Below are 13,111 nucleotides of genomic sequence, written 5' to 3'. Positions count from 1 at the left end.
GGAAGGAGGCGAGAAGCTGGGAAAGCCTCTTCCCTTTGCTTCCTGCGGCATCTCTGGAAACTTCTGTGCCTCCTCTCTGATCCCATCACCCACAGAATGTGGTGGACCTTCACTGGTTACTGTGGCAGGGAGTCTCCTTGACTGCTTCTGTGTGCTAAGTGCTTTACATGTAATTTTTTTTTTGTTTTAAACAGTGCCAGCTTGGAGCTCCTCTGCTCCTGCTCTCTGCTCCTCTGCTCCTTTTGTGTATGTGTCTTTGTAGGGCTTCACCTGCTGCATATGGAGGTTCCCAGCCTGGGAGTCTAATCGGAGCCACAGCTGCCAGCCTACACCACAGCCACAGCAATGCCAGATCCAAGCCATGTATGTGACCTACGCCACAACTCACGGCAATGCCAGATCCTTAACCCACTGAGCAAGGCCAGGGGTTGTACCTGAAACCTCATGGTTCCTAGTCAGATTCATTTCCAATGTGCCACAATGATGGGAACTCCATGTGTACTTTAATTTTATTTCATTTTGTCAAGGACGCTGCCATTGTTAGCCCCATTTTACAGATGAGAAAACTGAGTCTGAGAGAGGTTAAACTGCCTGCTGTCCATCTCACTGCTGGTCATCCGTGTCTCCAGGATGTGAACTAACAGTCTGCCTCTAGAGCCTTTGCTCAGCAAGAAACGGACCTTACAGAACTGAGGGCTGGCTCAAGCTTCACTTTCCCTAGCTGACACCAGCCCATGCTGGGCCTTTGCAAGTGACACTTCCTGCACTACAGCTTTGAGAAGGGAAGAGCTGCCTCCAAAGGCTGCAGCAGTTTTAAAGTTTTGACAGACACCACGAGCTGGGCCGGAGAAAGGTTCTGTGGCTTTGATGGGCGACAAGATCCCATCCAGGCAGTTCCCGGAGATGGCTTTGCTCTGAACAGATAACTCGATATAAAGGAGAGGAAAAAGTGGAGGGGTGGAGGGAGGGAGAGGGGGCTGGGAGAGAAAGTCCCCGATTTCACAGAACCCAGCCCCCAGCAGACACTCTCTGATGACCAGGGGAAAGGCTTTGAAAAGTAGAGGGGCAGCGCCTCAAACCCCGTTCCCTGAAAGTGGGGGTGGATCCCGGCAGAAATCACATGGGGACCCCTGCTGTGGAGCCAGGGAGACCAGGAAAGAGTTCAGGTGATAAAAAAAAAAAAAAAAAGTTAATAGAGGACTGAAATGCATCTGGCTGTCATTCCAGTCCTCCAATTTCCGGGTGGAAATCCGGGGGAATGAAGGCTGTCAGGCTGCTGCCTCTCCTGCCCGGCAGACTCCACTCACCCCAGAACGATGCTCCCCACAGCCAGCGTGACTTCTGTTGGTTTGAGATGCGAGAGTCGCCATATTAAATGTGGCCAAGCAGCCCCCTTGGTTTGAACAGCTCTTCTGTGAAGCCCCTTCTTATCTCCCAGATCCCTGAACCACCTGCTGGCCACACATGAAAACATCTGGAAGGGAGATGAAACCCTTGTCTCAAGAACGATGGGGTGTCCATGCCTCTGGTTGGTAAAGAGGAACCCCGTTGAGGCTTCCGGTCCACTCTTCCAAAAGGGCAGCTTAAAGCACAAAAATGGGGTCCTGTCACTTCTCTGCTGAAATCCTCTGGGGCCTTCCTAAGGTGCTGAGAATACAGTCCAGACTCCTTACTTGGCCAGCTGGGTCCTACGTGGTCCTCCCTTGGCTTCTGGTAGCCTCGCTTTGGACCATTCTCTGCTTTGCTTGCCAAGCTCCCACTGAAGGGCCTCCTCTCAGTTCCTTGAACACACTCGGCTCCTCGTCGCTACCACAGGGCCTTTGCACATTCACTTGCCTCTTCTTGGGCCCCCCTTCAGGCTGCTCTTTACAAACCTGGTTCCTTTGTAGTCTCTGCTCTCAGCTTAAATGTCTGGTGGCATTTCTCTTCGGAGAAGAGAAGGTCTATTCTTTTCCATCTCAACATCCTTTATGGTACTTTCACAATAGGCAGTTAGTTTATTTATTGGCTGTCCATTTCACTGGCCACTTAAGCCCCCTCCCAAGGTTCAGGGGCCTTGTCGGTCTTTCATACACCTGCGTTCTCAAGCACAGGTGGTTGCTGAGTGAATACTGGTTGAATCCATCGCTGGCTGAGCGAGGCAGCAAGCAGAGAAGCGGAGCTGAGAACTGCTAAAGGGGAGGGGAGCTTCCTGACCGTCCTGTGGGTGACTATTCCTGGAGGGGATGGGGATGCAGAATCAAACATTAGGGGTTGGCTGGCAAAGAGGGAAGATCCCAAAAGAAGGTCCACACAGGCGAGCAGAGGCCTGTGCTAATGTGCCTCCCGGGCTTTCTGCATCAATGCCCAGCCTTTCCTGGCAGACCTGTGTGTTGGCAAAAGTGGGGTGGATCTTGATCCCTTCATTGAATCTGGGCCTGTTTCCAGGGCTGGAGATACCAGCTCCTTACACACTTCACTCTCTCCTTCTCTTTGCTTCCCCATGGGATAGCAACAAAACTGTGAGTGGGAATTGCACCCATCTGACTAAATTTTTTTCGAGTGTTTTGAGATTGTGTAGATGAAGACATGATAAAAGACTGATGGAACACAGGAAAGAGTCACTGCTGCATATACAGATACACACACGTGTGTGTGTGTGTGTGTAAATAGTACACACTATCAAATGATACATATTTAGAAATTCCTGTTGTGGCTCAGCAGAAACACATCTGACGAGCATCCATGAGGACGCAGTTTCAATCCCTGGCCTCACTCAGTGGGTTAAGGATCCAGCCATGAGTTGTGGTTTAGGTCGAAGACTTGGCTTGGATCCCACATTGATGTGGCTGTGGTGTAGGCCAGCAGCCACAGCTCCAATTCGACCCCCAGCCTGGGAACCTCCATATGCCACAGGTGTGGCCCTAAAAAGACAAAAAAAAATTAAAATTAAAAAAATAAAATGATACATATTTAGACAATTTAGACCAATTTACTATTGGGAAAAGTTGATCAATAAAGAAACCAAGAACTATGACTTAGTTCTATTGGGAAGAAGGAAGGAAGAGAGATGGGTGGGTGTCTCACATGAGCCCAACCCTCAACTATCCAAGTAGAAGGTCAACAGATAAAGTTCATAAATGATAAAACAAGAAATGATGATGGAAACAGAGTATTTGGAGATCATCAGAACCAAAACCAAAAAATTTTAAAAATTAAAAAGAAGTTGCCTTTGGGCTTGAGAGAGGAGGGTTGTTTTTCATAAGCCATTGAGTGCTGTGTTGTTTTTTTTTTTAAATCATGTACATGTCGCTTTGATACAATTTTAAAGCAAAAATTTTTAATGTGCATTTCAGTGATTTTAGTAACCATTTAAAATATTTTATATTTTATAAAATATTCACACATTTAATTTTTTTCAAAAAATTAAGACAGGCAAAATTGCAGCAGGAAAGGGGTCTAGCTTAGCAGGAATGTGCTGAAAACCAAGCCAAGGCTCTGGAACTCTTCCATCAGCATACCTCTCCCCAGGTTCCCAGGCTAGCTACGCAGACTGATACCTTTTCTGGCATGTTCTCCCATCCCAGTCTTACCTTGTGCCCACAACTGTTGGGTGGGGATTAATTCATCCTTTCTCACCCCATGACTGTGGGTGGGGATTAATTACAGAGAAACTCCGGAACCCTGAGCTGGGTCAGAACGGACCTTCCCTGTGGTTCCCAAACCCCCATCCGGAGGGTCCTTCCTGAGCATCTTCTCGGGCACCTTTCCTGCCTGGCCCTTGAAGTGGTTCTCTCCTTCCTACAGCCCTGCCCAGACCCACACTTCACGCTCCCATTTCCCACGCATCCACCAGGGCTCCTGAACCGGCCTGGCATGCCTCAAAGTCTCGGACAGAAGGAGAAAGGAGAAACTGCAGTTCTTCTTATAGCCACGGATCTGACCATTTTTCTCCTCCTCTTTTTTTCTCAGTTTTGGGCCTGGTCACTCATGCTGCCCTTGGAGACTCATCCTGCAGGGCCCTTTCTGTGCTCTGGCCCTGTCCCGTTCCTGTTCCCGACAGCTGGGGCTGGCAGGCTCCTACCTGCAGACGTGGCAGTTCAGACCTTAGAGGTATGACTGTTATTTTAAATCAGCAATGCCTCTGAATAAGCACTGTCCTCTCAAAAGCACTCAGCTCTCTCGGAAGTCCCAGGGAGTCTAGGCAGGTGGCATCAACTTTGCGGGGACCCATCCTACAAGCCTGGCTGATGGCAATCTCCAGGTTTCGAGCAGGACTTGGATTTCTTTGGAACTGAAGGCTGCCTCCCTGGAGAGGGCCAGGGTCTTGGGGTCGGAAACCAGACACATTGCAAAAGAGGGGTGACTTCCTCTTGGGCATGTTAAGGTCCTTTGCATGTGTCCTTCTGCCTGGACTAGGAGTAAAGCCAGCCCACCCTGCTCTTTGGTCTTTGCAGAACCCAATGCTTGTGGAGTTTTTTTCCTTCTTTTTCTTTTTAGGGCCAAATGCACCTGAAGCTCATGTAGGTTCCCAGGCTAGGGGTCAAATCAGAGCTTCAGCTGCCGGTCTACACCACAGCCACAGGATCTGAGCTGCACCTTCAACCTACACCACAGCCACAGCAATGCAGGATCTGAGCTGCACCTTCAACCTACACCACAGCTCACAGCAGTGCTGGATCCTTAACCCACTGAGTGAGGCCAGGGATCAAACCTGCATCCTCATGGATACTAGTCAGGTTCAATACCACAGAGCCACAACGGGAACTCCTCCCCAGTGTCTGTGCTTTGAATGGTACAAGAACAGGCACGTTGGTGGGACACCTTGGTGGTTTGACAGAACATTTGAGCATCACGCATGTGTCTGCTGCCCCTTTTCCCCTTCCCTCCCACACTGTCCCCGACTGTCCTAAGGAAACTCCCACCCTCGATTTGTCCTCCACAGGCTTGTCGTTCTGTCCTCCGGCTCCAGGAAAAGAATGAGGTCCGCATTTCCACAAGCAGCTTAAAGCCGAGCCTTTCTCTTATCTCGGCTCTCCTCTCTCAGAACGATTCACAGGGCCGGCTTCAGTTTAGGGATTAATCTCACCAAGTGCAGAATCTCCTTCTCTGCGTGGAGGATGCTCGCTCTCCAGGCTGTTGTTTATCTGTCCCCCTCCCTGTTTCATCCTAATCTTTGGAGCTTAAGAAGGCTTAAAATGCCTCTCAGGGCGTGGAATTGTTCTTAGGAGGCAACTATTGATGAGCTAAACAGAAACAACTTCGAAACTTCGCGTGTGAACTTTGCTCAGAGCGGAAGGGGAAGGAGAGAGCCGTCCTGTTGTCTTTTTCTTTCTTGGCTGCCCCGTGACACATAGAGTTCCCGGGCAGGGATCAGATCTGAGCCTCAGCTGCAGCCTACCCGTGGCAATGTGGGATCCTTAGTCCACTGTGCCAGGGGATCGAACCTGCATCCTGGCGCTCCAGAGAACTCCACCGCTCCTGTTGCGCCACAGCGGGAACTCCCCTTCTGTTGTCTTCTGTTGTCAGATGTTTTCTTCCTGGGGAAAGGCGACCATTGGGAAGTTCACATACAGAAACTTGAACCTGCCGCAGAGACGGTGATGCAGAATGGTCCCCTGCCTTCGCCTGTCACCTGCTCCGCTGATGAGATGTGGCCATCAGTGTGGTGATCTCATCCCAGCACCGACCAGACCCTGGGCTCCGACGGTACCCTAGGGGGAGGAGCTAATTCCCTTCACATCATCCCACTGCTTCTCGTTTCATCAGCCCACAGCAAAAAGACATGTCAGAGTTAGATCATAACATCCAGGTTGCCCCTTGCAGTGTGAAAACTGCTTTCACATGCATCCTGTTACCTGCTGCTCACCACAAAGCAGTGGCTCAGTACAATGATTCCCATTTGCCAGATGAGAAGCCTGAGGCTAAGAGAAGGGAAATGACTTACCCATGGTATCTCAGTTACTAAGGTGCACGTTAGGGTTGAACCCAAGATTCTGACTCCGAGGCAGCCCTCTCTCTGCCCATTTCTGGTCCAGCTGCTTCCTGTAGCGGTGAGTGAAGGTGCAAAAGGGATGATGATGGGCAACTCGGGCGAGGTGTGAGCCTCTTCCAGTATTAGAAAAAGAACAGTCCACGAGTCCTTCCCAAATCAAATCAGGTGGAGACTCCGTGCCATAGGTTGGGAAAGAAAGGACCCAGAAGATGGTATCTCCGAGCTGAAATGAACATGTGAAGAACAATTTACCTTAGTGAGTTGGGGAATTCGAAGCCAGTGACCTTAAGACCCACCACCTAGGGCTGGTTAGAGCTGACCCACGCGCACGTGGGAAGAGGGCTGGGGAATTAAGAGCAAAGGCAGGTGATAGAGTCCTGACTGTTTGTTAAGTCAGACGGAGGCTCAAAGTCTCTCAGTAATAACGCACCTTTCCCCTCCCTCTGCACGTGTAGACAGGCTGAGCTGAAGGAGCGAAGAGAACGGGTGAAACGCCTCTTGTCTTGGTGCCTCCATCCATTGCCGGTTTCACCAGGAGATGGCCAGCACCAGTTTGAAGCGGGAAACCTTTGCTGCTGACATTAGCTTTTGAGTCTTCTACTCACATTGTTGAGAAAGCAGTAAATATTGGATACCTCCTTTAAAATCTTTGTTCTTCTCTCTGCGGGAGGACAAGACAGGCAAGAGGCGAAAAACAGGAATTAGCAACAAGAAGAGATGCATGTATAGAAATCTGTGGATATATATCCTGAGTTCTGGGGGCCCCTGGCTGTCCTGTCTAAGTCATCCCGCATGAGATACCTACTCGGGGACTCTCGGAATACCCAGGGGGGTCCTAATGAAATAATGATGGGGCACATCCTCCTCCCCAGCATCTCTACTGGAAAGACTTACCGTCACCCCAGACAGGGATTAGGTCTAATAAATTACACTTCAGAATGCAGGACACACACGAAACATCAGGGCTGCGTAGACACAAAGATGGGCCCTGAGCACAGAGCATTCATCATCCTGAAGGCGGACACACAGCAGGTGCCAGGCAGCAGGAAGTGGCCTGCAGTGTGTCCCCCGAATTGGTTCTTGAATCTGAGAAGGAAATACTGACAGTCCATGTAGGCATATTTACCACAGAGGGATTCGGGGCCCAAGGGATTTGGCTGCTGCATTTGTGGGCACCCGCCATCTTCCTAAGAGAATATTACCCACCCCTGGGTCTGCACCCAGCTTTACCAGCCTTGGAGCCATTGATGTCCTAGGTGGGATAATCTTTTTTTCTTCTTCTTCTTTTTTTAGAGGTGGGGACAAAATAGAAATCAGAAGTAACCAAGCAAAATAGTAGGTGTCTGCCTGGGCTCAGTTCTGCGTGGGGCTCAGAGCTTGGCTTGGGCTCAGACTGATCTTGGTTCAAATATCTGCCGTGGGTCCTGATGAAAAAGACACACTGCGTATTGGATCTTTGGCAGTTGCTAAATCCTCCAGGCCTCCTCCAGGCATCAGTTTGCTCGTGTAGACAATGGGGATGAGAGCAGCCGCCCTGGCCGGGTTGTCGGGAGGAGAACGTGAGCTGATGCGGACGAATGCTTGGCCCGTCCTGAATGCAGCGAAGGCTACTCTTAGTTACATGTAAACACGGGCTGGTCCTCACCTGGGTGGATGCACTTCATTCCCAAGAAGGGCTAGAGAGCCTCAGAGGAGGGGAGGAAGCTTCGGGGACCAGGGTGCCCACCGTGGTGGTGGGACAGAAACCAGGGACGCCCTTGGCTCACAGTCGACTCCATTCACACTGCACTTGACTTACAAACCTTTTTTTTTTTTTTTTTTGTCTTTTTGCTATTTCTTTGGGCCACTCCCGCGGCATATGGAGGTTCCCAGGCTAGGGGTCGAATCGGAGCTGTAGCCGCCGGCCTACACCAGAGCCACAGCAACGAGGGATCCGAGCCTCGTCTGCAACCTACACCACAGCTCACGGCAACACCGGATCCTCAACCCACTGAGCAAGGCCAGGGATCGAACCCGAAACCTCATGGTTCCTAGTCGGATTCATTAACCACTGCACCACAACGGGAACTCCGACTTACAAACCTCTTTCCTGCCACTGTCTCATTCGATCCACGCAACACAGAGGAGCAGATATGCTCTCCCTCGTGATGAGGAACGAGGGGCTCGGAGACACTGCTGGACACAAAGTACAATGAAGAGGGGCAGCATCCAGAGTCCTGTCTGGGTGTTCAGACTCTAAATTCACTCTGACATTCAAAGACTTACCGTACAAATGCACTTAACTCAGCTGTAATAAAAGCTTCCGTTCTTTGCAGGCACCGATGTGCCAGGTGCTGTGCTAAGAGCCGTGCAGACATTGTCACATTTCACCAGCACCACGGCCCGGGGAGGGGTCCCTCATCACCCAGTCCCTGGAGTTGGGGAAGCTAAGCTCAGAGGTAAAGACACTGGCTCAAAGGGGCAAAGCTGGATGCGAATGGAGGCGGACTTGGCTCTCAGTCTGGGCATCTGACCCCTGAGAGTCCACCTGCCCCTTGAAGCAGAAGCAGAGTAGGGCCCCGAATCCCCTTGTTCTCATGACCCGGTGCTGTTTGAATAGGTTGGGTGATGGTGGGAACGGGGGAGAGAAGAAGGAATTTCCACCGTCCACCTGAACAAGGCCCACCGACCAGTTCTGCCCAAAGCTTCCTGAGGTTGAGCAGAGAATAGGGGTTGGCTGGGCTTGAGGCTCAGGATCATGGGAGGGCTCACTTGGTGGGGGGCCCCGAGTGGTACCTGCTGCCACCACCCTCCTCCCAGGCCCTCGGTGGGCTCACCTGGCCCATGTTATTCTAATGGGCTCAGCGGGAAGGGCCCTGTGAGTCTCCAAGCATGCAAACGGCAGTCTGGGGCCATGCGGGCCTCCAGCCATGGGCCTGACCTCTGCTCTCTTCTGGACTGTGGGCAGCTTGGGGACAGTGTCCTTTTGGGCTTTGTATGCGTAGTCCGCAGCAGGATGCCTGTGCCTGGAACAAATGAGTGAACCACGAATGAGTGAATTACAGTCTTTTATCCCATTACGTTCCCAGCCTGACGGGCTCGGCGTGGACCCGGGGAAAGGGCGCTTTGAGACGGTCTCTGGGAATCTCATCTCCAAAGGCCCACCCGACCTGAGATACCATACTATCTGTTTCCAACGTTTTGACGCGAGGTTTGTCCACCATGTTCCTATCAGAGCATCATGCCCGTGGCTGCAAGAAAATGCGGTGCCAGTGCAGTTCGGGGGTGTCCCCTGGCCCAGCAGGACCCTTTGGCTCCTACCCCTGAAGCCAGGAGCCAGGGCGCATCTGTTTCTCCCGCCACCGCAACCCCTCTCCCCCTCTCGGTGGCTTCCTGAGAGCAGAGGTGGGAGCAGGCCCTAGTCACACATCCAACAAGGAAGGTCACTTAGCCACGTCCCCTGGAGTTGGGACGAGGCTGGCATAACAGGGAACTCTGCATCTTTCCTTTGAGAAATGGCTGGGGGATGAGACGATCGTATGAGTAAATACAGGGCCGGGAGAGATCCTCAGGGTCCTGTTTATCCCCAGGGAGGAACAAAGACACCGAAGAACTGGGGCCGGAGAGGAGACCAGCGGCTTCCGGAGGGTGACTGGCCGCTGGGAACATCTGACGGAAAGGTTCTTCATCTGGCTGCCTGGCACCGGGCAAAGCAGTCCACTGAGGTGGGCCCTTACGGGGCGACTTCTTTACTGGCAGGGCCTTTCCTCAGAAGGCTAGCCCTCAGGAGTTCCCTTGTAGCTCAGAGGGTTAAGGGTTCAGCATTGTCACTGCTGTGGCTCTGGTTACAGCTGTGGCTCAGGTTCAGTCCCTGGCCCAGGAATTTCCACAAGAAAAAAAGAAGGAGAAGGAGGAGGGGGAGGGGAGAAGTGGGGAGGGGAGGGGGAGGAGAGGGGAAGGGAGGGGAGGGGAGAAGTGGGGAGGAGAGAGAAAGGGGAAGAAGAAAGAGACAAGTCCAACCTTCACACGGTGGCCCTTCCCCTCCCTTGAGTGCGGAGCCCAGCCTGGGACACAGTGACACCGCAGTGGTGAAGGGTACAGGCTGCAAAGTCAGGCTTCCTGGGTTCAAATCATTCTTCTGCCACTTAGTCATTGTGAGACTCTAGAGACGTTTGTTAATGTCTCTGGGCCTCAGTGATCCATCTGTAAAATGGGGATGGTCCTGCCCTCTAGGTCATGGTGAGGATAGAGTGAGTTAGTATGTAGTTCAAACAGTTCCTGGCACGCAATGATTGCCCAGTAAGCATTAGATGTTGCTATTATACTGCAAGTTGAACCTTCCTACAACAAATTGTCTTTCCACCCTAAACTCCAACCTGTGAACTGGAACCTTCCAGAACCTTGCAGATGTTTCGTCTGCTGCTGCCCATCCATGGTAGGAATTCTCCAAGGTCTCCTCAAGGACAATCCCGAGGTCACGTAAGGACACTGTGTTTGCTCACTGGCCTTGGTTCCAGGACATTCCTTTGCATTGGTAGGTCATCTCCAGCCAGGGATTAAGGGGGCCGTCACACAGGTCCATGCGATCCCTCAGGAACTCATGCGTCATGCGGATGTTGGCGGAAGTGGGAAAAGACATCAGAAAGCTGACAGTTCAGCCCTGCAGACCCACGTGGGGGCACAAGCCCAGCGAACAGGGCCAGTGAGCAGTTAAGCTCCTACAGAATTCCTGAAGCCCTTCCCCCTGTGTCACTTACCAGACGATGCAATGGATGAAGAATTGTATCCTGCTGGTTCTTATCAGCATAGGGTGACTCTGTCTCCCTCAGAGGACTTCCCAGGATCACATCAGCCATGAAAAGAATCACTGCTTATTTAAAATCTATTCCTAAAGATGTCAGGTGACAGGATAAAAAGATAACTCTCGTACATTTGATGCTTATTACACACCAAGTACTGGACGAAACCTTCTATACATTATTTCATTTGATTGCCACTACAGCCCTATGAACTAGGTCCTCTATTATCTCCGGTTTATGGATGAGGGAACCAAGGTTCAGAGAGGTTAAGTATCTTGTCCAAGGTCACACAGCTAGGAAGTGGTAGAGCTGAGGTTCAAATCCAGGTCTGTTTGACCTTTGAGCCCAAGGGGCTTTATTAGACTACACATTAGGAAATGGAGCCTCCTAATAAAGGAATCATCCCTCTGACCTCTCTTCTGATTGCTGGGGTATTTCAGTTAAATATACACTTTCTTTCTTAGCAACAGGGACATTCGGGGTCCTGTGCATGAGACTTACTGTTCCCTATTACCAAAGAACACTATTTTTTTTCCTACTCATTTTAGGTGGTATTGTGAAAAGGACACTTGACCCAGATACGCAGTATCTTTTGGAATAACCGGATTGTCGCAAATGCCTCTTAATTAAGCCATGACCTTCACCCAGTTTATCTTTTTCCTGGATGTACTCTCTCTTTTTCTACCCAAACGGCTTTGAGTAGAAACGAGGCTGGACCTGTAAAGCGTTAACCTTTTTTTCTCTTCCTCTCTAATATCTGCTGCTCCAGCTCTAGTTCCAATCTCCCATTGCCAGCCGCCCACAGGAAATTGCCACTGGCTGAGCCAAGGCACCTCCAACTCCATCCCCCTAAACAAAGCACATCCTCTCCTCTGTGCCCAACCCCCCTTCCCGTTTGTTGGAGGTGCCATTGTTCTCCCAGTCTACAGAGTTCAAGGTCAGAGAAGCAGTTCCGATGGCACCACTTCCTTCATTCCTGATGGGCCAGGAGACGCCAAGCCCACAAAAGCTGCCTTCCCAGTCTCCTGGGCATTGGTCTCCCTCTGTACCTTGTCCTGAGTCGCAACCCTTCTCACCTCTCCTCAGGCTCAGCCTTTTACTGTCTGCCCGGCACCAGCTGCCAGCGAGGTCTCACCTCCAAAGGGCCACGGTCACGTAGTCACCTGCCCAATAACCTTCAGTGATTTTTTTGCCTACTCCTATGATCAGCCCGGAGTCCAGGGGCTCCAGAAAGTGGCCTCTGTCTACTTCCTTTTCCTATTGGATCTGTCATCTCATAATTTAGCTTACACTCCCTCTGGCTATGACGCCCTCACCCTTTATATAACTTTAACTACCTATGTGTCAAGACCTAGAAAGGTAAATTAGATTATCTGCCATTTTCCCACTCAGTTGAATTGTTGTAATTTCCTGGAGCTCTGTGATGAGAACTTTGAGATTATACACTCAATCTATGAAAAAGAGCAAGTGTATGCAAGAACTGTGATTGACTAGCGATGTCTGCCATGGGTGTGGAAGAGAAATGATTGATTAGTGATGTCTGCCTTGGGTGTGGAAAGAGAAATAATTGATGAGTGATATCTTCCATGGAAAGGAGGGAGAAACTGAGAAAAGTAGACTCTGGCGAGAGCCAGGTAATAGCCTGCCTCTTCCATGCAGGCTTGCCATAAGGCAGCCCTATGGGTCATCTTGCCATTGATGTACTAGCATATTAATAAACACCTTATTACAATGGGCTCTGAAAATTAAAAATCCACTGGGGAGATCTGCCTTTGACAAGCCATGATTAGGAGTATATTCATCCCACTCCTTATTACATCCCACCCTGTTCTCTATCTGCACTTGACAATTGAAAACCTTACTTATAACAATAGTCACTAACACTTAGGAGAACTGCTCTGCACCAGGCACCATGCTGTGGCCTTGACACACATCCTCTCGCATAATCATCATAACTCTGTGAAGGAGGAACTCTTACTAGGCCCTTTTCACAGACAAGGAGACGTCCAAAGTGATGAAGTAACACGTTCAAGGCCACCTAGGCAGTAAGTGGTGGGACCAGGGTACACACCCAGGGCGACCTGATTCCAAAGTTTGGCTGTTACATTGGCAGGTGTTTTTATGATCCTTTAATAGTAGACCATGTGCAGTTGTGTCATCCTGAACCATTCACTTTTGGTGAAAGTGTTACAAACAGACTGCTAGGTCTTTGAGGGCAGGAATCTGCCACACATTTTATCATTTCCTCTCCTCCCATAACCAGAGCTAACACAGTGCTAAGCCAGCCCCGATGGACACTTGGAGTCTCCGATGTTCATTTGAGGTCAATCAGGCCCTATTAGTTATCTATCTTGCATTA

This window comes from Sus scrofa, chromosome 14, assembly GCF_000003025.6.
Source record: "Sus scrofa isolate TJ Tabasco breed Duroc chromosome 14, Sscrofa11.1, whole genome shotgun sequence".
Taxonomy (NCBI): Eukaryota; Metazoa; Chordata; class Mammalia; order Artiodactyla; family Suidae; genus Sus; species Sus scrofa.
Note: the sequence above shows the minus strand (reverse complement) of the source record.